The sequence below is a fragment of the Felis catus genome, chromosome C1 (assembly GCF_018350175.1).
Source record: "Felis catus isolate Fca126 chromosome C1, F.catus_Fca126_mat1.0, whole genome shotgun sequence".
In the NCBI taxonomy this organism is placed as follows: domain Eukaryota; kingdom Metazoa; phylum Chordata; class Mammalia; order Carnivora; family Felidae; genus Felis; species Felis catus.
The window spans coordinates 32,421,332-32,444,815 of NC_058375.1; the positions used below are offsets into that span (position 1 = coordinate 32,421,332).

Below are 23,484 nucleotides of genomic sequence, written 5' to 3' on the forward strand. Positions count from 1 at the left end.
ACCAAAGACCAAACAAGCCCATCTCTAAAGAACCCCTTCTGTTCTAACTCCCTGCTGAGGAGTGGATATTATTTATCAGCCAGAATAATTCTTCCCGATTAAAGAAAAGCAAACAGAAAGAGCCAGGCATCCTTCTCTGCTCCTCCTGAAGCCAAGCTGGGTCTCCGACTCTGCAAATGATGCAAGGTGCCCTGTTGATCCTTGAAGGAATGCTCTCATTTGGTGGCATCTTCTATGTCTCTATGAGCCAAGGATTTAAAACACCCTTGCACATCTGTTCCTTTTTTTTTTTTTTTTTCCAATTTTAACAATTGGGAGTAATTGGTCTTTCTCACTTTCATTTTACAGAGAAAATAGGGCTCAGGGAAAGGAGCAGCTCCTGAGAGCCCTCCCTCCAGCCAGTGTGTGGGAGACGGAACTGGCCCCCGGGTCATCTGGGGCCCCACCCGACAGACAGGCAGGGAGCTTTAACAAAACAACAGCACAAACCTATTGCTGTGCTGTTCCCTGGGCTTTCTTCATACAGAGAGGTGAGGGTACAAAGCCCCACAGTGAGCTGGTGGGAGGGAGAGACACCTAAGTTCCTAGAAGCCAGGTTCCTTCCAGGCAATGCTGAGAGCCAGACTTTGTCCAGGCAGAGAAGCCTGGGTTCCAGCCCCTTCTGCCATCGCACGCATCCAGTCCAGGACAGGGCAATGCCTTGTTCCACCTGCTGGTCTCCCCTGCCTTCCTGGCTGCGGGGCTCCTCCTCTAAGACACCCCCCCCCCCGCCACCGCCACCCCGCCCAGTGAGGGCTGACTGCACTTGATCTGTTAACCAAAACAGGGAGAGACCGAAGGTAAGGCGCTAGGGCTGTAATTCTGGGCCCTCCTTCCAGCCTAGCTCCTTCACTTCTTACCACAGCCTTGTGCTATTCCTTTGAGGACACAGTGGTCCTGTCTTCCAAATTGGATTAGAAACTCTTACGTGGAAGCACACTGACGAGGAGCCCCCCCCCCGGACTATCCTGCACAACTATTCACAGCCCGCGACTTCCGTCCATCCGACCATCCCCGACACGGCATTCATCACCACTGTAATCAAGGAGCTAATGCATAATTACTCACTCTCTCCTGAAAGAATGTAAGTTCTCAGGGAAGGACTGTTTGTCTTGTTCCCAAGCTGCAGCCCAGCCCCTCACAGAGTATTAACAGAGAGTAGGCACCCAAGAAACAGTGTTGGAGTAATAAACTCACTCAGCCACTTACTCACGCATTTAATTGGAGGCAGAGGGGACCCGCCCTGGAGCTGAAGGTGACAGAGGGGTGTTCTGGTCCCAGCTCTGCCAGGAGCTCCCCCTGCGCCCTTGAGCAAGGCGTTTCCACTCTCCAGCCCTCAGTTTCCTCATCTATAAAAGGGAGCGTGGGGTTAGACCTTCCAGGCTCCATCTGTGTGACACTGAGGGGCACACTACCTTGGACTCTGCGTCTCGGGCACCTCACCGGCCTCCCCACGTCCTGACCCTGGAACTCCATGTTTTCTCTAGGTTTGCCCAGCTCCAGGCATATGGGAAGGACCCAAGAAAGCAAGGGAAAAGGGGCTCCCCAGGCAGAAGGGTGGCATATGCCCCAGGTGGGAGAATAGTTGTCACTCCTGGGCTGTACCTCGGGGAGAAAGGTTACCCATGGCCGCAGTGTACTCAAGGGCTTTCATATCCATTGATCTTGCTCACCTCCAGCCTGATCTGCCCAAGGGTTCCCAGACGCCACAGCCAGGACTGACCCTAGGTGTCCCGTGGGCAAGTGTAGACCTCCTCATCACGGAGAGTGGCTCCTACATGTCTGGGCATGACCAGCTCTAACCAGCGAATCCACTCGGCCTTCTGGGTTCTGGCAACTCCCTGCTGTGTGGCCGGTGGGTGGGTGGGTGGGTGGGTGTCGGGGGAGGAGCAGCAGAGGCTGGTGGTTAAAACCCAGACAACGCAAAGTCACCAGAGTGTCAGGTCCCACAGGGGTGGCACCAGGTGTCAGAGGAAGAAGTTACTTAGAGGGGAAGGGACAGGGGGCCTTGAAGAATTGGAGGGCTGACAGAGGGGAGAGGGGTGGTGTTCCGGGCGGAGGAGACAGCACCTTCACAGCGTGCACCTGCAGGAGACCCCGCCCGGGGGTCTAAGGAGCTGTAGGCTCCCAGAGGGGAAGTCACTCTCCCACCTGGACAGCAAGCTAGCCAGCAGGGACAACCAGACCTCAGGAAAACAGAAGAACACGTCTGCGACTCTCCCCACTGAGGCACTCCAGCCACATCAGCCTCAGCCTCCCTGGTATATACTACTTGCTGTCACGGTAGCAGATCACCGTCAAATCCAGTGGCTTCAAACAGCACAAATTTATGATCTCAGAGTTCTGGGGGACAGAAATCCATGCATTTTCACTGGGTTACAGTCAAGGGGCTGGCAGGGCTCCGTTTCTCCTCGAGGCTCTAGGGAGGATCCGTTCTGTTTATTTGCTTTTCCTTTTCAACTTCTAGAAGCTGCTTGAATTCCCTGGTTCATGGCCCCTTCCACCTTCAAAGTCAGTAACGGTTGGCAGAGCCTTCCTCGAATCTGTTTCTTCTGCTCCCCCTTCCGCGTTTCAAGGGCCTTGTGATAGCCCTGGGCTCAAGTGGATAATCCAGGATAATCTCCCGATTTTAAAGTTGGCTGATTAGCAGCCAGAATGCTATCTGCTGCCTCTTTGCCATGCGAGGTAACATACTCACAGGTTCTGGGAATCGGGACATGGACATCTTTTGGAGGCCATTATTCTGCCTATCATGCTGCATGAAACACATCTCCCCCAAATATAGCTTCAGGAGAAAGGCAGCACAGGCAGAGAGAGAGAGAGAGAGAGAGAGAGAGAGAGAGAGAGAGTCAGGAGACAAGAGCAGTGGTTTGGGGGGGGGGGTGGTTATACACTCACATCCTACCAGCAGCAGCCACAGCGGCTTCCTGGCTGACTGCTTGGTGCACATCAGCCTTGGAAAACTCATCATGTTTCCACACCGAACCGGGCACGTGCAGTTTCCACAGTGACAGCAGGAGCAGAGCCAGAAATAACCCCGCTGAGGGGGGAAAACGTCCCTTCCTTGGTGCTCCACTGGCTCTCACACACTCACTCTCTCTTGTCACTGTGGCTCTGCGGGCATGAGAGCCCCTTCCAGGGTTTGGGGACCACTGCGCGGTGGGGGAGGGGGAGGGGTTCCCCGCCCCCCCCCCCCCCCCCCCCCGCCCAGGGATGTGACTGCGGGGCTGGGCTGGCACTCTCGTCTCATCACCGGCACCCCTGTGGAAAGCTGTCCCCCCCTCCTTCACCGCCTCACCACCCCTGAGCTGCAGGTCTATACTATATAGCCTCTCAGCCTTTCCTTCTCTGCTTTTGCCACCAAAAGCTGGGATCTGCTGGATACGCCCTTGGCCCTGACCCCCATGCTGCTCTGATCCTACCACCCCTCCTTGGGCTTCTCCGAGCCTGGGCCCTGCTTGGGATGGGGGCCCAAAGAGGGAAGCAGCCACTGTCATGAGACCAGCTGGTCCCCAGCTCTGCCTTTCCTGGAGGCGAGTCCCACCAGCCTTCTGCATTTCTGCCCTGGGAGTCCGGTCTGAGAAGCCAGGTTCAAACCCTGCTTCTTCCCAAAGCTCCCCTCACTGCCCTGGGAGGTTCCTCTAAGAATGAGATCGCATCCCCCGTAGAGACTAACAAATATCTGCGCCCTACTGTCCACAACACTTATACGACAGGGTGTCCCTCAGGCCCTGGGAAATACTTGCCATGACTGTTTAATCTCTCATGTTGTATCTAAGGAAAACGAGAGTTAACACCACTTCCACATGCTAGGTCCTGTGCTGAGTATTTTGTATGCACTTAGCTCATTTATTCTTCCCCTGGACTCAACTATTCTCATCCTCACCTAACAGAGGAGCCGAGAGTCAGAGAAAGCAAACAACTTGCTCAAGGTCACGCATTCAGACAGTGGTGGAGCCCAGACTGGACCCCGGCGTGCCAGACTCCAAAGCTGAGGCCACAGGCACCACGTCACTTTGGGCAGGGGGTGGGGGAGGAGGCTCATGGATGACCCACGCTGGAGGCTAAACAGGATGTTCCCAAGTTGCCTTCTAGAAAGCCCAGAGCCACTCAAGTGTCTCCAGTGTTGTTGATATAAACCGTGATACCGTGTAAGGTTGTATTTGGGCTACAAGGAGGGAATGCAGGAGGCCCCACTGTTTTAAGTGTTTGGAAATCACCAACCCTACCCTTGTGCCGAGGACAAGCCCAAGGCTCAGAAACAGAGGTGACTTTTGCCCAAAGGCAAGGGCTTCACTGCCACAGAGCTTTGCTGGGTTTCTCCCGCTCCGTGAAGGAACTCCCACTTATTCTCCATTCAGCCCTTTGCGCCGCTTGGCACAGAAGTTAGAATCAGATGTGGTGTGGGTCCTGGCTCCTGCTTTTACAGGGCTGCACGCCTGGCAGCTTGGCAGTGAAAACAGCCGAGTCTCCGTTTCCTCGCCTGTAAAGTAGGGCCCGTGTGGGTTACGACGACAGGCACAGGCAGGCTGTGTGTCAGTCGTGAGCCGTGCATCGTGATCACGGGTCCTGAGCCGCTGTGACGGGGAGATGGAAAGAGCCCTATACTTAGAATCAAAAAGCCTCTAGCACAGTCCCAGCTTTGATACTCACCACTACGTGCCTTGAGCCACCCACTTGACTTCTTTGAGTCTTACTCTTGGAGATAAAAATGTCTCCGTGAGGGGTTGGTTTGAATTTGAAATGAAGTAACACAGGGAAACGCTGGAGGCACAAGGATCCCCTGGGGGGTGGAATCCCAGCCTCCACCCTGTACAGTCCAGGATTCTATAGCTGAGGGGCAGGCCCCGGGATTCTTGCATTGTCCCAAGCCCCGCTTTCCCCTGGCCCCTAATTCTCTTGCAGGGAGTCAACAGAAAACACTGAGAAATCACTCTAGAAAGCACTCAGTATGTGTTTGTGAAATAGAATAGACGAATCCTTGAACATCTGTTGAACTGCATGCACATGGCTGCTGGAAGACATAGGCCGGAGGAAATAAGCAATTTTCTCCAAATACATTTCCTGTGAAGTCCAAATGATGGGAATTGGGTTGGGGCTTCTAGGACAGGGAGGAAAATGCAATAACTCCCTTCCCGGAGGAACAGAACACGAACTCTTCCCGTCCCACGGGGGACAGACCTGGCTGGAGGGTCAGAGCCCGGTGGCTCAGGGTCAAACCCAGGGAGGGATATTCCAGGGAGCCCCCTGGGGACTGGTTCCAAACCCTGTTCTCTTCAGCATCTTCATGCAGACAGGAAAGAAAGAACTGAAAATATGCTCATTAAATCTGCATCTGGCACCCAATTTGGCAGGGTTGCCAAAATTCTGTAAGACTAGAATTAAATTAGCAAATTGGAAGTAAAGTGATTTTAAGCAGACATGATGGAATTCATTAGGACCAGGTGGAAGCCAGGGGGGGAAGGGACCCAGGAAAGCCCACATGCCCCAGGAAAGAGGTGGGGGGGGGGCGCGGGGTGGGAAAGCCTGGCCCTGAATGGAAACAGAAGAGAAATCCGTGAGCCGACTTGACCCAAATGATAAGATTCACCCTCAGAATGTGCTGGTGACCAAGACGGCCCCATGCTGAAAGGTGAGGAGAGGCATCTTCTGGCAGACAGGAGGTGTGGGGACCGTGAGAAAAGACCCCAGGGGAACTGCTGGAAACTGAGACAGGGCGGGCTCCCCAGATGGGGCCGGGGGCCCCTCAAGGGCAGGCACGCAGTGTGTCAGCGGGCGTGTTTAGGAGCCTTCAGTCTGGGGAAAACACTGGGATGGCCACAGAGGGGACAGGAGGTGGCACACAGTCCATGCAGGAACGGAAAAGGAAATAAGTATTCCAAGGGCACTTGCTAAAGCACCAGGCACTGTGTTGCTTGTCAAGTATCATCTCAGTTAATCTTCTCAATGATCCTATACTGCACAGATTAGTATTAGTCTTTTCATTTCCTTGGGCTCTCTTTTTTGTTTCGTTTAAAAAATATTTTAAAATACCCACAGAAGTATTTAACGTAAAATGTGGGCAAGCGCCTCCCCACCCTCCCCAATTTTTTAAAAAGTGTCTTTATCTATTTGGAGAGAGAGAGAGAATTGAGGGAGTGTGGGCAGGAGCAGGGGAGGGGCAGAGCGGGAGGGAGAGCGAGAGAATCCCAAGCCGGCTCCACGATGTCGGCAGAGAGCCTGACGTGGGGCTCGATCCCATGCGTGAGATCACGACCTGAGCCGAAACCAAGAACCAGACACTGAATCGACTGAGCCACCCAGGTGCTCTTGCCCTCCCAAATTCTACTCCCTAGATGAAACTGCCACTAACAGTTCCCCGGTATGTTCCCACTCTGTTTCCATGAGCACAAAAACATATTTCAGTGTGCAGGTGCATACATAATTGTTTAACTTTCTCTGTATAAAAATGGGACTGTATTAAACATACCACACAGAAACCTTTTTTCCAGGTAAGACTGTGTTGGAAATGTCTTCCCATGTTGGGACCTACAGATTCACTTTTCTGTTTAAATGGCCACAAAACATTCCACGGTGACAAACGCACCACAGTATATTTTTAAGCATTGCCACTGCCGGCCACTGAGGGCCCTTCCGATTTCTCCCTACTTCAAACAATTTCTCCCTTGTGCAAGCACATCTTGGTGCACGTGCATTTTCCTACAGCTGGGGAATTGCTGGATAGAAGCGGGCATGTACATTTTTCATTTGCATTGATGCCAATTTAGGCTCACGCGTTCCCTTTGACCCCTGCCACCACTAGATCTCTCTTTGTTTTTACATTGTTGCCATCTGTAAGCATTCTAACGTACAATCTTTCGGTTTTTGGTAGCTAGAGCATTAGTCCACGTTCATGGGCTATTTTGTGAACTACCTATTTATATCTTTTGCACACTTTTAAAGACTTGCCTGGTTTTGTTTTTTTTGTTTTGTTTTGTTTTGTTTTGTTTTTTAGTTGATGGAATTTTCAGAAATAGCGATGACAAGTAACATGTAGCTTTCTATGCACCAGGACCTGCTCTAGGCTCCCCACAAGCTTCATAGCACTGAATCGACATCCTAAGAGGGAGGTGGTAGCTTCCGCCCATGTTTATGGCCAGAGAAAGAGAGGCTTAAAGACTTCAAATAACATCTCAGATCACACATTTCAGATGTGGGACAGGCCAGGGTCTGAGGGATGAGTTGAACCAACGATGTCGTCCTCAAATGAGATGTTTGTGAGGCTTCCCCGCCCCGCCCCAAGCTAAACCATAGAGAAAGGACCCCTCCCCCACCTTAAATGTTTCCTCTTTCTGCCACGTCTCCCTTACTTTATTCGTGGAGTCTTTAAGAGCACATTGTTCTCATAATACCAGGTGAGGAAATTGAAATTCAGTTTCTGACAGAGGCAATCACAGAATGGGATTGGACCCTGCACCTTGGATGGGATGTGGACATGCCTGGGATGGGCCTGGAGGAGGAGAGCAGGGTTTGGGTTGGGGGCATGATTCATGTGTGGGGACGGGAGTCAGGGGAACACGGAGGCTGAGGTGGGGCCCTGCTGGAAGGTCTCGACAAGGCAGGCAGGCAGGGTACAGGACTCTCCCCTGGGGGCAACATGGAGTGGGGAAAGGCTGCGATCTGGGGGTGCTGTGACGGTCAGCCTAGCTCGAAACGGTCATCAAATCAAAATGTGTCCTCACCCACCCGGGCACGTCCGCGGACGGGCACACGGACCAGTAACAGTGCTCTCCTTTCAGTGTGAAAAACACACCTGTGTACATGCAGATTTCACATGCAAAAGCCAGACCTGACAAAGACCAGATTTTGGCATTTTTTAATGTGGTTCTTTTTTAGCTCTAGAAACACCAATGTCACAGGTGGGTTTCTGGGTTAGAGGCCCACCGCTGAGTTGTCACATGGGCTTGGTTACCCTCATTTCAATGACATTACTTCTGTCTCCCATGAACACAACCCGGAGGGGAGGAGGGAGGGTCGTTTGCATGCGAGTTGCCACTTTTCTTCGGAGAAAAAAGAAATTAAGTTAACAAAATAGGAAAAAAAATGTGTGAAACTGACATGTTGAAACTAATATGCAGAACCAAGTTTTAGAGCCACAATTTAGCATTCGTGTTTTTTTCAGCTTTGACCTCAGATAACTCTAGTGTTCCCCCAAATGTTTCCGTATGAAACTCTAGTCCAGCTACTCCTTGTATATACACATACATTCCTCACGCGTATATTCATATACGTATGTCCTACGTCTTATAGGTACGTCTATATGAGCTATATGTGAATTCTCTGATCAGTCAAGCTTGGAAAACTGCACATAATACCCGCCTCTACGCACACGCACACACATTCTCCCACACACGCTTTTTTGGACATTTCCAATGCACATCTTGCATATTAAAGACCCAGAAGTCCTGCGGTATACAGCCCTTATGATATGTGGCTGAAGCACTTTTATTTTCTCCCTGTAACACATCTTTCCACCCCTCTGCACCTATGTTCTACGGAGCACGCCGTGGGCAATGCTGGAGTTCTTTATTTTACAAGATCAGAGCCTGCTGAAAAATAAAGAGCCCATCTGGGAGGGCCATCCTACACCTGTAAACATGAAACGCTTTCTGATAGACTTAGGACGATGGTTTCCTGTCCTCCGTCTGAGCATCTTTTGCCCCTCCTGTACTCCAGGGCAACACCAAATGCCCCCACACCAAGGCAACGTGTGGAGTGACACGAGCCTTCTGGAAGCACCTAGGAGACCAAGCTGCCCAGGCAGGCTAAGTCATGGTGCTCTGCAGTTGTGAGGCGAGCCGGGGCCAATCAGTCACCTGCTCTGGGCTCAGAGGTTCTCAGACGGAGGGTCTCCAGAGATCCACCGAAGCCAGCTCACGTGTTTTGTGAATGGGGAATCACAGCACGTAGGGACCAAAGCTTAGAATCCCTTGACCGCAGGCTCTTTCCTTCGACCCAGAAGACACCCTTCGCTGGCCGTAAATGTTTTCTACCCTAAAAGAAAACCCGATTCGCAGGAATAAGCCCTTCCAGTTCTCCGATTCTGTTCTCACTACCTGGCACCACTCCTTCTCAGCCATTACTCACTACGATTCATACAGTCACATGATACAGCTCCACAGATAAAACTAGGTTTCCATCTGTCTGCTGTAGCATCAGGCGAAAATGAGCTGGTGAACTCTCGTCACGTGTAAAGGGCACACTTGGAATCGCCTAAAATGTAGGTCAGACGGTATACTAGGAATTCATTTGGGGGCAGTCTCCAGGGGAGATACCTCCAAGAGAACATTTCTCCCCTAGCATCATGCCACACGCCGGTTTCTACTTTTACTTCTTCTCTCTCACACGGGCAACTCCAGGTAGCACACTCGGGGTGACTAATAACAGCGGGGATTCAACTACTCGATGACCTTTTATGACTTCCCTCAGTAACCCTGAGGAGGCCAGTGGTCGGAGTATATGTGGATTTATTCACTTATCTTTATACAAACTTATAGCTTTGGAATAATCTCATACGGACACAAGATTTGCAAAGACAGAGGGGAGTTCCCATATACCCTTCACCCGGTTTTCTTTAATGCTCACATCTTACATAACCAAGGTCCGTCTGTGCTAAGAAACTGATCTTGGTACATTACTATTAGCTCAACTACAGACTTCGTTCGTATTTCCCCAGTTTTTCCACTAATGTCCATTTTCCGTGCCCGTCCAGAATCCCACGTTGCTTTAGTCGTCATACGTTCTTAGTCTGTGGATTTATTTTGTTTTCCAGAAATACTATCCCCCTACCACCTGCAAAGTGGTAAGCTGGGTGCCCAGTGGCCCTGTAAGGAGACACACGGTGTCCGATGCAAAGTCGACTTTGGGTCCACTCTATCCCTCACTTGGAAGATGGTCCTGGGCTTGTCACTCCATATACAGAGTTTTCAGATGCCACATGGAGGTGATACCTTCTACCTTGTTAGAATAAGACAGCCTTTGAGGACAGGCCCAGAGCCCAATTCACTTAGAGTCCTATCCAGCTCACTGTTATTATTATTAGCGTTGCTATAACGACAATCATGAATTAGATTCGGTATCCTGTATATAGAGCAGGATAGCTCAGAGTCTGAGCTGCCTGGCTGAGCTGACCAGGTTAGCTCCAAATAAGATCATTCCGTAGATCTTGCATATTAAAGACCCAGAAGTCTGGATCTTTCCATGTATGCCATGGAAAAAGGACATTCTTCTCAAATTAGTCTATTGAGTTCTACAATTCCTTCGTGGCTTTGCTCAAATGTCACCTTGTCAGTGAAAACTTCCCTGACCATCCTACAGACGAGGGCCCCCTGGATCCCTCCCCCTGGCATTCTCTAGCTTCCTACCCTGCTTTATTTCCCTCCACGGCTTTTTTTCCATTTGGCGTATTACACATTTTGGTGCCCCTTTTGCAACGTATGCCTCCCTCTGCTGGTTTCTAAGCTCCAGGAGAGCACTGACTGCTGTCTGTTTTGACCACTGCTGCAGCTCTGTGCCTAGAACAGTGCCTGACACTTGGTAAGTGTTCAACAGATACTTGGTAAATGAATATCTAAATGCTCAGTTTTGCTCTGCAAACCTCTTGCGTCCCTCCAGGTGACCTGAAAACAAACTCTTTCCAGCCAAACACACCGTTTAACTCAAAGCAAAGGAAAGCTATTGGGGAAGCAGGTGGTTTGAGCCTTTTGGGCCTTCTTTAAGGAAAAAAAAAAAGGAGCAATGCCCCTCTTTTAATTTGATTTAATGCCATTAATGTCCCTTCACCTGCCTCCTCTCCGGGAGCAGCTCTGTCAGTTAGAAACCACAGTCTCTTTCTGGCCCAGGGGCTGTGTGCCGGCCTCTCTGCACAATCGATTCCAGCCGAGCCCAGGCTGGAAAAAGCTGGTGAAATCCCCACACCCAGCCAACCTACTCTGTTCCTGTGGCCACCCGGCACTCCGCTCGCATATCAAAGGCTGACAGGCCTCTCAGAGCAGGAAGAAAGCCAGGGGATCCTGCAGACTGGCCCCAGGGAGGACACTGAGGTCCAGAGAGGGGGAGGGAACTGGCAAATGACACACGGTGACCCAGTGGTGGGTGCAGGACAGAACCCAGGACTCCCGGCTCTGCATCCTGGTCCCGATTCCTCTTGGGCTGGAAACGCCTTCCCATGCCCACATTTCACCAAGAAGCACGTGCTTATTTCCTGGACTTCCAATCTGGCCGTCTGCCCCCCTACCCCCACCCCGCCCCTGCCGTGCCCATTCTTGGGCACCTGATGAGTTTGGGCAGCAGTGGGTAGAGGGGACTCTCCAAAAAACAGCAACACACAGGACAGTAGAGCCAAGAGCCAGACGGAAAGGAAATTGGAGTCACATTCGTTGAGAGCCAGATTCTCTATCATCATCTCACCTAACACGCATAGTGCCCTGCAACAAAGGTGTCATAACCACATTATACAGTGAGAAAAAGGAAACGGAGAAGTTAAAAAATGCAGCAAATCACACAGCAAGGACGTGGCAGAGCCAGCAGCAGAGTGGAGTTTCTTCTGACTCCAAACCCCTCGTGCTCTGCCCGACCGTTCGAGTAGAGACCCTAAAACCTCGCACCCCGGAGATAGGCAGGTCCTTCAAACAACAGAATATTCCTCTGGTAAAGTAGCCAGAACAATCCCATTCTAGAGGCGAGGAAACCGATATCGGGAGAAGAAATGCAACTTGTCTATGGCCACGTGGCTAGTGAATGGTTGGATCTGTGAGACTCTGAGCTTCTTGAGAAGGCAGACTGTCTCCTAGGGCTTAGCCCCGAGCTGTGCCCACAGGAGGACACAGTCCACTGTCGGTGAGTAAATGCATGAATGGCAGAGGAGGTTCGTGCACCGCCTGCGTTTCCCACAAGCCAGGTGTTTCCCCCCAGCTGCCCTGTTCATTGGCCTCAGCGGCGGGAGAGCAGACTGAGGGGGTTGATCGCAAGCCTGAACATCAACACTGACCTCCAAACCTCACAGCCCCCTCTCTGAGCCAATGGATCTGTCAGAGGCATGCCGGCCCTGGTCCCCACTCAGCCCCCAATGACGAGGTGTGGGAAGACGGCATAGCTGGTAACTCTTTAGCCCGCAGACTGCCAAGTACGGCCTGCAGTGTGCCAGACTCGAAAGTCTGGTGTTTGGAGCAAATTGGTCCATTTTTACTGAACCCTTCAGTAGCTGATTCACAAATCCTGTCACTGTTTTTATTATTATCATGAATTTTTTACATTCATCACTGAAACTACTGTTTGCTGTTCACCTGCTATGGGCCAGGCACAGATATCTCATAAGATGCCTGACAGGTGGTCTCCTATAATCCATACAGCCACCTCGTAGGTAAGTGTTAGCATTCTCACAATACAGACAAGCAAGCGAGGCTTAGGGCAGGTTAAGGAGTGTGGCCAAGGAACATGCTAGAAAGGAGGAGATGCAGACTTGGGTCTGTGGGGCTCTATAGCTCATGTTGTCACCATGCACCTGGTGTGGGCCTGGGTCGAGGGCGTTAGAGCCACAACTAAGGACACACGGACACTGGAGGCAGAGGTAGGGCCCGCCAGACTTCCTGGGCACCCAGCTGGCTGGGCTTCTCATCCCCAGGCTGCCCTTCTAGCACAGGGCACTTCTCCACATGCCCACATGCCATTCTGAGAGGCTCTGAATCATCTGGGGTAGAACTTGGAGCTCTTCTGCTCAAAACCCCTCAGGTGACAGCAAAGGACGCCCTTGGTTAAGAGCCATGCTCTCGGTCCTCAGGAGGGCATTTTCTCACATCCACACCTTCTTCCAGAGGGTGCCAAAATGTTTCTTATGAAATCCACGGACTCGTTTACAAAGAACACCGTGCCTCAGAAGCGGAGGCCTTACAACTCTAGGATGCTCGAGAAAGCAGCAGTAATTCTGATCATCCACAAATGGGGTCCAACAGTGTGTCTTTATTAACCACGACAACTACTCCCAAACAGTGTGGTGTTTATGAAAAGGACTTTAGAGCCCCAAGGCCCGAGTTCGAGTCCTAGGTATGCCCTTTACTAGATGTGCAACCTTAGGCAAACGCGTTCAACAAAATAGCTATCCAGAGTCTACTATGCACCCATCATCCCTGAGCGGGGAAGAGTGAAGATAACAGAAGTGGACCCCAAAAAAGCCACAATCTCTCTTAACTCTGAGTTCCTCATTTGTCAAATGGGAGCCAACAGGTTCTATGTGCCAGGCCCTGGACATGCAAGTTCTCACTTCATACCCCAGGGCTTCAGGAGGTAGGTTTTCCTGTATCCTGTTGTGCAGCTGAGGAAGCAGGGATTCAGGGGCTGGAGGAGTGGCTTGAACGAACCTGCAGTGGTGGCAATGGCAGTGACCAAGCTCTCTTCCCGCTCCACCAGACCCTCCTTCCTAGACCCTACCCCCTCCCGCCCCCCCACCGGCAGATCAGCCCACGGAGTGAGGGGATAATAGGAGAGAGGGCTCTGCAGCCGACCAGGAACTACACACATGTATGACATCATGGTTATTAATAATGGAAGCAGCGCAAGTAATTCACAATCCCTCCAGATGGACCACCTGAATTGTTGTGAACCTCCTGCAAACAGGGCATCAAATTTTTATTATGGCAGAGTTGGAAGGGGCCTTCGGAGCCCAAGTCTTCCCTCATCTATAGGGGTGGGGGCGGGCAAGACGGGAGGGCAGCCCTCTGAGGCGGCAGAGGCAGCCCTGTGCCCAAAGCCCAGCACACACCAAGTTTGGCTCTCGTGACTGAACCATGAAGATCGGACACCGGCAACTGCCCCCTCCCAGCGGTGCTTGGGGGAGTCAACAACGAACTGCAAGTGTGGCCTCTCCACGGGCCCTCGGCCCAGCTCCTTCACGCTGCAGGGCCTCTGTACCTGCTGTGCTTCTGCTTCAGATACTCTTTCCCCGAATCTTTGCATGCCTGTCACTTCTTCGTCATTCAGATCCCGGGATAAATGTCAACTCCTCACGAGAAGACTCCTTGGGCCCTATCTTTAGCTTCCTCCATTTCTCCCTAACAGTCACACATTTGTGGTGTGTATCACTATTCAGCGTTATCTTACCATTCATTGTCTCTCTTCCCACTGGAACGTAAGCTCCCGGAACAGAGGATTAAATGGTTTGCATTGCCGTAATCCCTAGAAAGGTGCCTGGGACCCAGCAGGCACTTAGCAAACGTGTTGAGCGAATCCCCCTGGATGCTGGCCTGGGTCGCAGCCATGCCAGCAGCCAGCAGTCATTTGCTCACTCACTCATTCAATAAATGCTTATTGAACCTCTCCTCTGTGCCAGGCGTTCTGCTAGAAGCTGGGGATTCCAATCAAACAAATGACACGAAGTCCTTGCCCTGACAGAGCTTTGATGGTTGATGTAACACAAACACAGAAGCCAGAGCTGTGTCAGTCACATCATGTGTGACCAAATGATAGCTGACCAAAAAAAAAAAAAAAAAAAAAAAAAAGAAGAAGAAGAAGGTGGGGGGATCAGTATGGCAGATGGAAGGAATGAAACAACACTGGGGAAATGCAAACATTGGACTAGCCCTGCAAGGGCTTCCTATATATGCTCAGTACCCATCTTGGAAAGCAGATGCCAGGCACCCCCACAAGCTTGTGTGGACAAGGGGACATGCCTGTGGCTATGAGTGCCTCCTGGCTGCAGCCTGGAGCATAACAGGACGCATGTGTGTGACAGTGTGTGCATAGGAGTGTGTGTGTATAGAAGCAGGTGAGCATGCGCATATGTAGGAGCATGTGTGTATGTGTGGGGCATATATGTGATCCAGACCTTGAGCATGTCTGTGTGCAGGGAGAGAAGGATTTGTGTTCAGAAATTGATGTGTGAGTATGATGACGCTGATACCATTACTCTTCACCATGGGTTCCACATCTTTTTTATTTTTTTATATTTTATTTACTTATTTTGAGAGAGAGAAAGAGCATGGGAGAGGGAGGGGTGGACAGCGAGGGAGAGAGAGAGAATCCCAAGCAGGTTCTGCACTTTCAGCGCAGAGCCCGATGTGGGGATTGAACCCACGAACTGTGAGATCGTGACCGGAGCCTAAATCAAGAGCCTGATGCTTAACTGACTGAGCCACCCAGGTGCCCTGGGTTCCACATCTTTACGTGCTAAAGTTCCCAAAACAAATGACACACAGTAGCCACCTGATCATCATTTGGTTCATTCATCAATTACTCATTTAAATCTTTGTATCTGTCAAATATACACTGCAGAGTGCCCACATAAAGCCACAAAACTGGTTCCAGAAGAGACTTACCAACTTCTGGATGTAATTGAATGAATGGGGTGAGGACACCAGGTGAGGAGTCTGGGTTCTTGTCCCTGTTTTACCACTATCTTGGGCCGCTGCTCAGTTGTGTGACCTCAGATGAGCCACTGAACCTCTCTGAGCTTCTGCCTACTGTTAATTCAAGAAGGTAATTAGAATTTGGCTCCCAAAGTTGATTGCAAATGCAGAATCCCACGCCATCAATGCTGGTAGCCCCAGAAACACTGTTTCCTCGGAGAGCAAGCACGTGTAACTTGAAAAGGGCTGGGGGATCAGCTAGGGAAATGCTTGGCTTGACAACGTTAAACAGGTTCTTTTATTGCAGTACTTCTCAGGACCTTTAATTTGCCAGTGTGGATTGTGATTGGCCAGAAGGGTGACAGAGAGCTTGCAGAATTTGCCAGACGTACTGGATCAGGGAAACCTTTACTCACGGTGCAGCTTTCAGAACTAATATTCCACAGGACACACTTTGGGGAATCTGTTAGCAGACACACAGGACACTTATTAGTGCCCCCTTTCTTGCAGATGACTGAATAGCAATGGCATTCGATCTCCCTCAATCACAGAGCAGAGCCATGGCAGATACCAGCCCAGAATCATCCAAACCAGGGTAAGTGGCACGTGCACTGGGCTTTCTATTTACCAAACGTTCTCGCTTATATGATCTCAATTCTCCCTGACAACGTTCCTCTGCGGACCCTCATCCCCAGTTTTCAGATGATAAAATGCAGCCTGAAAGAAATTAAAGAATCTGCCCAGAGCCACTAAGTGACGGACTCCTAACTTGACTGGATCAGTTTCCACCGTGTCCTTGATCAAACCGTCAAAGAAAACATTGCATAGTTTATAGATAAGCCATCGCAGCCGCTGCACAGAGCCCCCTGCAAGAAGCGGTGACTGACACCATCTGCACCTGTTCTGCCCACCGCCACCACTCCTGGAACCCTGCATTGGTTGAGGAGAGGGGAGGGTGCTCAGAGAAATGCCCATGGAGTGGCAGCTGCTCTGGAACACCCATGCTGTGAGGCCGGGAGTAGCTCCCTGCCAGGCACCACACCCTCCCGACCATGCCAGGTACAGCACCCCCTAGACTGCACCCCCGGTGCCAGGTGCCATTCTGCAAGGGGGGCGGGAAGAGCCAGAGCTACGTTGTTTAACTCACTCCCTATATGCCAGAGGAGCACCAGGCTGGTCGGCGGTGACAGTCTGAAACTGCCACCGCCTCCAGGGGGAAGCGTGGCCAGGGCTGCCAAAGCCCTTCAGCAGTCCCCGCCGGTGTGCTGTGTCCCACCGTGAAAGGCAGCGCCGGGCCTGAGAGGCGTGGCGGGGTGAGGGTCTGCCCGGGGCACAGGGGGCTGCGCACGCCGACGGCGAGCGGGGCTGTGCCAGGCGCGGGTGTGCGAGAGAAGTGTGAACGCGGGAACGCTCGTGTCACCCCAGGGCGGTGACAGAAGTAGCGTCTGGGAAACACAGGCGGAGAGCGCGTGCACCAGGCAACCCCGGGCTCCGGAGGAGTCCCAGAGGTCCCGGGAGTTGGCACCGGCGCGCCCCTGCACACGCGCCCGCGCCCAGCCCTCTCCCACCGGCGCGGCGCCCGCCAGTCCGCCCGCTGCCGGCCCCGGCCGGGGCTGCTCGCCCGCTCGGCCGTGCGGGGCCCCGGGGCGGCCAGGCCGCGGCGGGGCGCGGCGCGCGGGGCGCTCGCTGCTTACCTGCCGGCCGGCCGCGGCTCCGCTGCTCCGGGCTGGGCTGCGCCGGGGCTGCGCTGGGCTGCGCTGGGCTGCGCGCCCGGCCTCCGCGCGGCTCGGCAGCGCCCGCTCGCTCGGCTCCGCCCGGCTCGGCTCCGCCCGGCGGTGCCCCGGGCGCTCGCAGGCGGCCCACGCGGCGCGGGGTGGGCGCGGGGCGGGCTGGCGGGCGGGCGCCGGCGGCGGGCGCGGCTCTGGGCCGCCCCGCGGCCGCTTGGAAGCTCCTTATTTGGGCAGTGATGTCAGGGGAAGTCGCAGGGGCCGGACCACCCACTTCTTTCCATTCACTCCCCAGAGTTTCCTGTCGCCCAGCCCGGGAGACCCCGGCGCCCGCCCGGGGCGCCTCTCCGGCCCGCTCGGCCTCGGCGTGTGCCCGGGGCCCCGCGGTCCTCCGCTCTGGGATCCCCCCCCTCCCCCCGCCCCCCCCCCCCCCCGCGGCCGCGGTCCCGCTGGGCCGGGACGCGGCGGTCCCGCGGCGGCCGCGGAGGGTCTGCGCCTGGGGAATCCCCGGCTCGCGGCGGCCGCGGGAGGGTCTGCGTGGCGGCCGCCTCGGTGACAGGCCGTGTCACTCCGGGCGCCGCCCCTCCCTCCGCGCCCGCCCCGGCTCCCGCGCTGTCATTTCCTCCCGGGCCCTCCGGGGAGGGCAGTCAGGGAAGCCCCAGTCGCCGCCGCCCGGGCCCTGCCGCTTGGCGCCCCGCCTCGGCCGCACCCGGCCGGGCGGGCGTCCATCGTCGTCCCCAAGGTGCGCGCTCCCCTCTTAGCTCCCCCCACCCCCACCCCCGGTGCCAGCCCCGCTCCGGGAAGCCCGCGCCTCCCAAGGCGGGAATACGCCCTACCGAGCACTGGGCGGGGCGGGCCTGGCCAGGGCCTCCCTGGGCTCCGGGCTGGGGTGGGGGTAGGGGGCACCCCGGGGCTTCCCAGTGGCCTGACTTTGCCAGAAACTGCCGGATCCCAGGGCTTGGGACCTGAAGCACACTGGGCCAGGCTTTGGCCAGTCCCCAGCGCACTTGCACGCCCCCACCCCTGCCTCAGGCCCCCACCGGCCTGTTTCCCAAGGGAGCAGAATGGCGATGGGTGGGGGTACTGGAGACCTAGCCAGGATCTGTATTTGAGCACCCTGAGGCTCAGACAAGTCAGGTGATTTGCTCCGGGTTCAACTCTGCCGAACCAGGGCCGACCCTGGGTTTGGCTGACTCTAGCCTAGCCTCTGCTGGCAGGGAACAGCTTCAGGAGGTTATGGGGACTGGGAGCAAAGTCAGGACTAGAGCCAGGCAACCTCAGTGCCCAGGGTGCCAACTGAGGAAGGCACTCCTCCAGGTCATGAAAGCTTAAGGACCCACAAGGTGACTGACCGCTATGCTGACCAGGGAGGGCTTCCAAGAAGGCTTCTTGGAGGCCCCAGGCTTCCTCTGGCTCCAAAGCAACACCCTCAAATGCAAGGCCCTGCCTATCAAAGGGCATGGGTTCTGTCTGATCAGAGGCCACCTGGACCCATAGGACAGGGCTAGTGGCCCTGGGGATTTCTGTGCCTTCTCCATACAACAGCTTCCTGCAGAGGCTCCACCCTCCCTCCAAAGCCAGGTCAGAGCAAGCAGTCCCCTTCCAGACCACCACTTGAATGGAGGGCACCACACTCCTAGGTGCCTGTGGGGGTGGGTCGGCTGCTGGACACGGGCCGCACACTCACATGCACAGTTGCACACCTGCTGGGCAACCGCCAAGCCTCCGCTGTTCTGTTGACCACCACCACCCCAGTGTTCTCCATCTTCCAACAGCTCCCAGGGCCCGATCTCAGCTGTAGTTGGCTCGTCCCCTCTTCCCTGAGCAGGCGTGTAAGGCCCCACTGACCGGCTACATCTCCAAGCCCTCCGTGCCTTTTGCCCAGTGTCCCCTGCTCCCCAACCTGGCACCAGCTTTCACTCCTTGGATCTCTGCACAGACTTCTCTTCTGTCTGAAATGAGGTCTCCAGTCCTCCTGCTGTCCTTCACACCCTGAATCGAGCCTGCCCTCCATGATACAGGTCCTTTCCTTGTTTAGGGCAATTGGGTGGGACAGGGTGTCCCTGGGTCAGGTCCCTGCCCCTCACGCCACTCCTGCCCTGTCCCCACTGCCCTGCTTACCATTTCAGGTGGGAACAGCTCGTGTGGGAGAAAGTGGACATCTTGTCATCATTCATATGCCCCTAGGAGTGACTTTTTGTCATTCGTGCAAAGGCTCAGATGACAGCCTTGCTCCAGCCCCATGATGCCCTCCCCCAGCTTTGAGGAGTGGCCCTGCCCCATGGGAAGCTCCTTGTGGATTCAGTCACCTTCCTGTGCTGCCATAGTCAGCCCAATGCTTCCTGCCTCTAGAGATGCAGCTGTATCCCCACACTGCAGTCAGCTGGGAGAGATCTCCCCTCTCTCCAGATTGGGAGCTACAAGGAACTTCCAACTTGGTTCTTCTCTCCTGCCAGGACTGACAAGTTGACAAATGCTTGTTAACTGAATGAATGATCTTGGGGGCAAACTGAAAGACAAAAATACAGGGAGGGGCAGAACGATCCAACAGAGAGTTGTGGCTGGGGCTCCAGGGGTCCAGGCTAGGGGCTGGGGTGGAAGGTGGGCTTCCCAGCTAGACTGGATTGGCTGCTTGGGAATCTGGGCCAGGGTTTCACCCGTGGAACGGCTGCCCTGCCGGAGCTCTTTCCTTGAACTGCTTCTTTGTTCCAACTTCCTGTAGCTTGGGAATTCGTCTTCCCGCTCCAGACTCATCCTGTGCAGCCCCATCGAGGCAGCCTGGGATGTCCTCATCCCAATCCCCAGACACACCGTTCTGAGCTGGCCTTCACAAAGTGGAGGAGAAGGGATGAAGGAAAGTTGTGCCAGATACAGTCACACTGGATTCCCCCGAACCCTCAAAGATCTTGCTCTCTACCCTGCGAGCCACACAGGCCCCATCCATCCGTGGCCAGCCTCCAGGCCAGGAAATGTCAGCCTGGAAGTCTTCACCCAGCTTCTCCCACAATCAAAGCTACCTCTCCCCACCTTGAGACTCAGCTCCCACCCCAATTTCAGTGCCACTTCTCACCAGAGGCCGGAAGGTCTTCAGGACTCTAGCCTCAGGGCTCAGGGCACCGGATGCTTCAAGGCTAGCAACTGAGCCCAACTCTGCTCTGTGAGCCACCACACTCACTCTGGGGCCCGGGGCACCTGTCCCACCCCGTAGCTGGATGGATCCCAGGTTAGAAGGCAGGTGGTACCAGGTGCCAGTTCCTTCCTATCAGCCCATCCCCAGCATATAACTGGGCCAGGTCTTGAGAAATTCCCAGAGCTTGGCCCCGGGGGCCTTCCCACATTCCTTCATTCCTGACAGATGAATCAGGCCCCTTCCCTGTTATGGGAACGTACGACTCACAAACCTGTGTTCTAGGAGCTCCATCTAAGGATGGACACTGGCGGGTAAATAGGTCCTCCCCAGGCAGCTTGGCTAAATGCTACCTTGCTATTTGCCAAGCCTGGGGAGGGGCAGGGGACACGCAAGGTGGGAGATGAGATTCATTCTACTACTTCCTGGGCTACAATTCAGGGAGGCTGTGGTCCAGGTGTCCCAGGTTAGATCGCTGACTGCTTGTTTCCATGGAAATGCTATACACACACACACACACACACACACACACACACACACACACACACACACAGGGCTTGGTTCTGCTGTAAAGCCAACATCACACTGTAAAGACTTCCCAGGCTAAAAGAGATTATAGCAGAGGACAGGGGTGGCATCTGATCTGTCATCTACGAGGCTGTCTCTCTGAAATTTTGTTTTCAGCTCCTAACAACCAAATTACAGATACAGTTTGGGAACACGCTGTCGTTCCTAAGGAGCCGGGGACTGCCACAGTGTTCTTGGGAAAGCTTTCCAGGGAGGGCTGAGCAACCGCCCTGTAGGCTCTCCAGGTTATTTACGCTTAGGCCTTGGCACTTAATTACTGGCCATCCCCTCTCCACCGCCCGTCCCCTATGGCTATGATTTTCTGGACTCAGATGCTTTGTGTTGTCTTACCACTTGTGCGTGTGCAGTGTTTTGTGTGCATTCGTGTGTATATGTGGTGGGTGCTGTCTCGACGGATCAGTGGTACACATGAAACTTCAGTCCTCACTTCTCCCGGAGACTGCCATCCCTCTTCCGGGACACAGACCTAGGGACTCTCACAGTTTATGAAGGCCACCTCCCGGGGTCCCAGAAGACTCAGCTCCAACCTCTCTCCCCAGCCTGCGGGCTGAGTTTCCAGCTTCCTGACTCAGTGGGGCATGTACGTCATCCTTGACCTGATGCGGTGGGTAACAGATGGGCCTCAGAGCTACATAGACCTGGGTTCGGATCGCAGCTCTATGCTTTCTCAGGCATATTACATGGTGTTGCTGATTTTGACTTCTTCATCTCCAAGGGCTTCTGTGAAGCTTTGAAAGATACTGCACTGGAGCCCTTGATAGAGTATCTAGTACCTACTAGGTGCTCAAAAAATAATAGCAGTGGTTTGTTCCCACATGGTGACCTAGAATCCTTCTCCCATAGGGTTCGCCTTCATTAATGGGGGCCCCCAGCACCCCATGCCTGAAGCCAGAAGTTTTTCTCCATGCCTACTGCCCAGGCCAAGTCACCACCATCTCCCAGTTACAGCAGGCTGCTCCCTGGCCCCATGCCCACCTCGCCTAACAATCCATTCTCCACACAGGTGGAACTCTCTAGGACAAAGTCAGGTGGGTCCTGCCTGGCTAAACTACCCTGTGTATTAATGCCATTTATAAGTGCGCCTCAGTTTACCTGTCCAAGCCGCCCTCCCCCTGTACCACCCCCATCTGCCCTTTGTTCCCACCATACAGAATCGCTCATTGTTTCTGAACCTGCCACGTGCATTTTGCACATGCAGTTCCCTGTACTGTTCCCCTCACTCATACCTGCGTGGCCAGCCCCCCTTCAGCCTTCCAGGTCAGCTCAGAGGCCACTTCCCTTATGAAGGCCTCCCTGCTCCCCCCCCCCCCCCAGGTGGCATTGGCTGCTTGCTTCTCAGTGAACCTCTAGCACTTGGTACAGACTATCTTGGCATGGGTCCCACTACATGTCGTCATTTTATTCCTCTGTCTGTTTGCGTCTTTAGATCCTGCAGCTCTGTGCACAACCACATCTTACTTAGTGCTAGGAATGTCACAGGTGTTTAGAGCATGCTGAGGACAGACTTCTGCCCCTCTGGCCATCCTATCCAGTAAATGACTATAAGAGGGCAAGCAGCCTCGAGTCCACTGACTAGGTTTCCCCAAATGACAAAAGCATCTTCCTTTCTTACACTTGAGACTGACTCCTTGGCCTTGCCTGAGTCCTGTGTCTGCCTGGTTCTGGCTCTTCACCAGCATTTCAGGGGACTCCCGTGGGGTGGGGAGGGTGGGGCCTCTGGTTCCAGGAAATTAGAAGATTAGTCAAGCCACACGCTCCCCTGACAGCTAGAGAACAGGTTTTCCGCAGGCCCAGGGACTGACTTGCAAGATCGTCAATAACAATAAATATTAACTCTGCACATGGCTTTGCACTTGCCAATGGGAGGAACAGCAAGTAGCACACCAACTTCTAAGGTTTGGATTAAGACAGTCTGGGTGCAGGTCCTGACTCTGACACTTAGTAGCCACTTAACTCCACTGAGCCTCAGTTTTCACAGCTATACGATGGGAGGATGACACATCTCAGGAAAGGATTGCAGAGATTAAATGAGAGCTGATGAAATTATAGGAGAAAACGCATTTTCGGTATCAAGAGTGGAAACTGGCATGTAGTAGGTGCTCAGTAAAGGGGGCCCCACGACCGCCACTCAGGCTCTTTGGGGGAGACTCTGATGCATAAGACTCAATCTTTGACAATAGCTCATAAAGTGAGGGGAGAGAATTTAATCATAACCCATAAACACAAAGACAAGGCAAACAGTAACAGGTAAGACAAGAGAAAGAGTTTCAGGAGCAGCGAGAGGGGAGAGGGAAATTCTGGGATGGCCTGAAAGCCTTCTCCCCTTGTGTGACTTTTATCCTATAGTGATTGCTACTGCCCGTGTGGCCGGCCCAGGGCAAGGGGGGGGGGGCGGGTGGGCAGTGCGTGGTCGGGAAGAGGTCCCAAAGCAAGATCAGTGAGGCATGTTGGAGCCTGTGCATTGGACAGTCTGGTTCTAGAGAGGGCTTGCACACGTGGAAAGTAACTGTGACCGTGAATAGCACAACAAGTGAGGCAGACCATACCAGAAAGAGACATGGATGTGGGAAGGAGGGAGACGTCTTAGAGCCTCCACCTAACAACAATAAAGAAATCTGGAAATGGG

The 23,484-nt window shown here is 53.7% G+C and overlaps 1 protein-coding gene across 5 annotated transcripts in view; it reads right to left on the reverse strand.

Annotated features, from left to right (window-relative positions):
• The window catches only part of HIVEP3 (HIVEP zinc finger 3), a 475,965-nt gene that overhangs the window by 112,289 nt on the left and 340,192 nt on the right, over positions 1 to 23,484 (reverse strand). The window contains exon 1 of one of the 5 annotated variants that reach the window (XM_045035628.1): positions 17,111 to 17,524. The exons of the other annotated variants lie outside the window; for them this stretch is intronic. The gene's annotated coding sequence lies outside the window, so the exon portion shown is untranslated. Of the gene's footprint in view, positions 1 to 17,110; positions 17,525 to 23,484 lie in introns of those variants that run through there. 5 annotated transcript variants of the gene reach the window in all.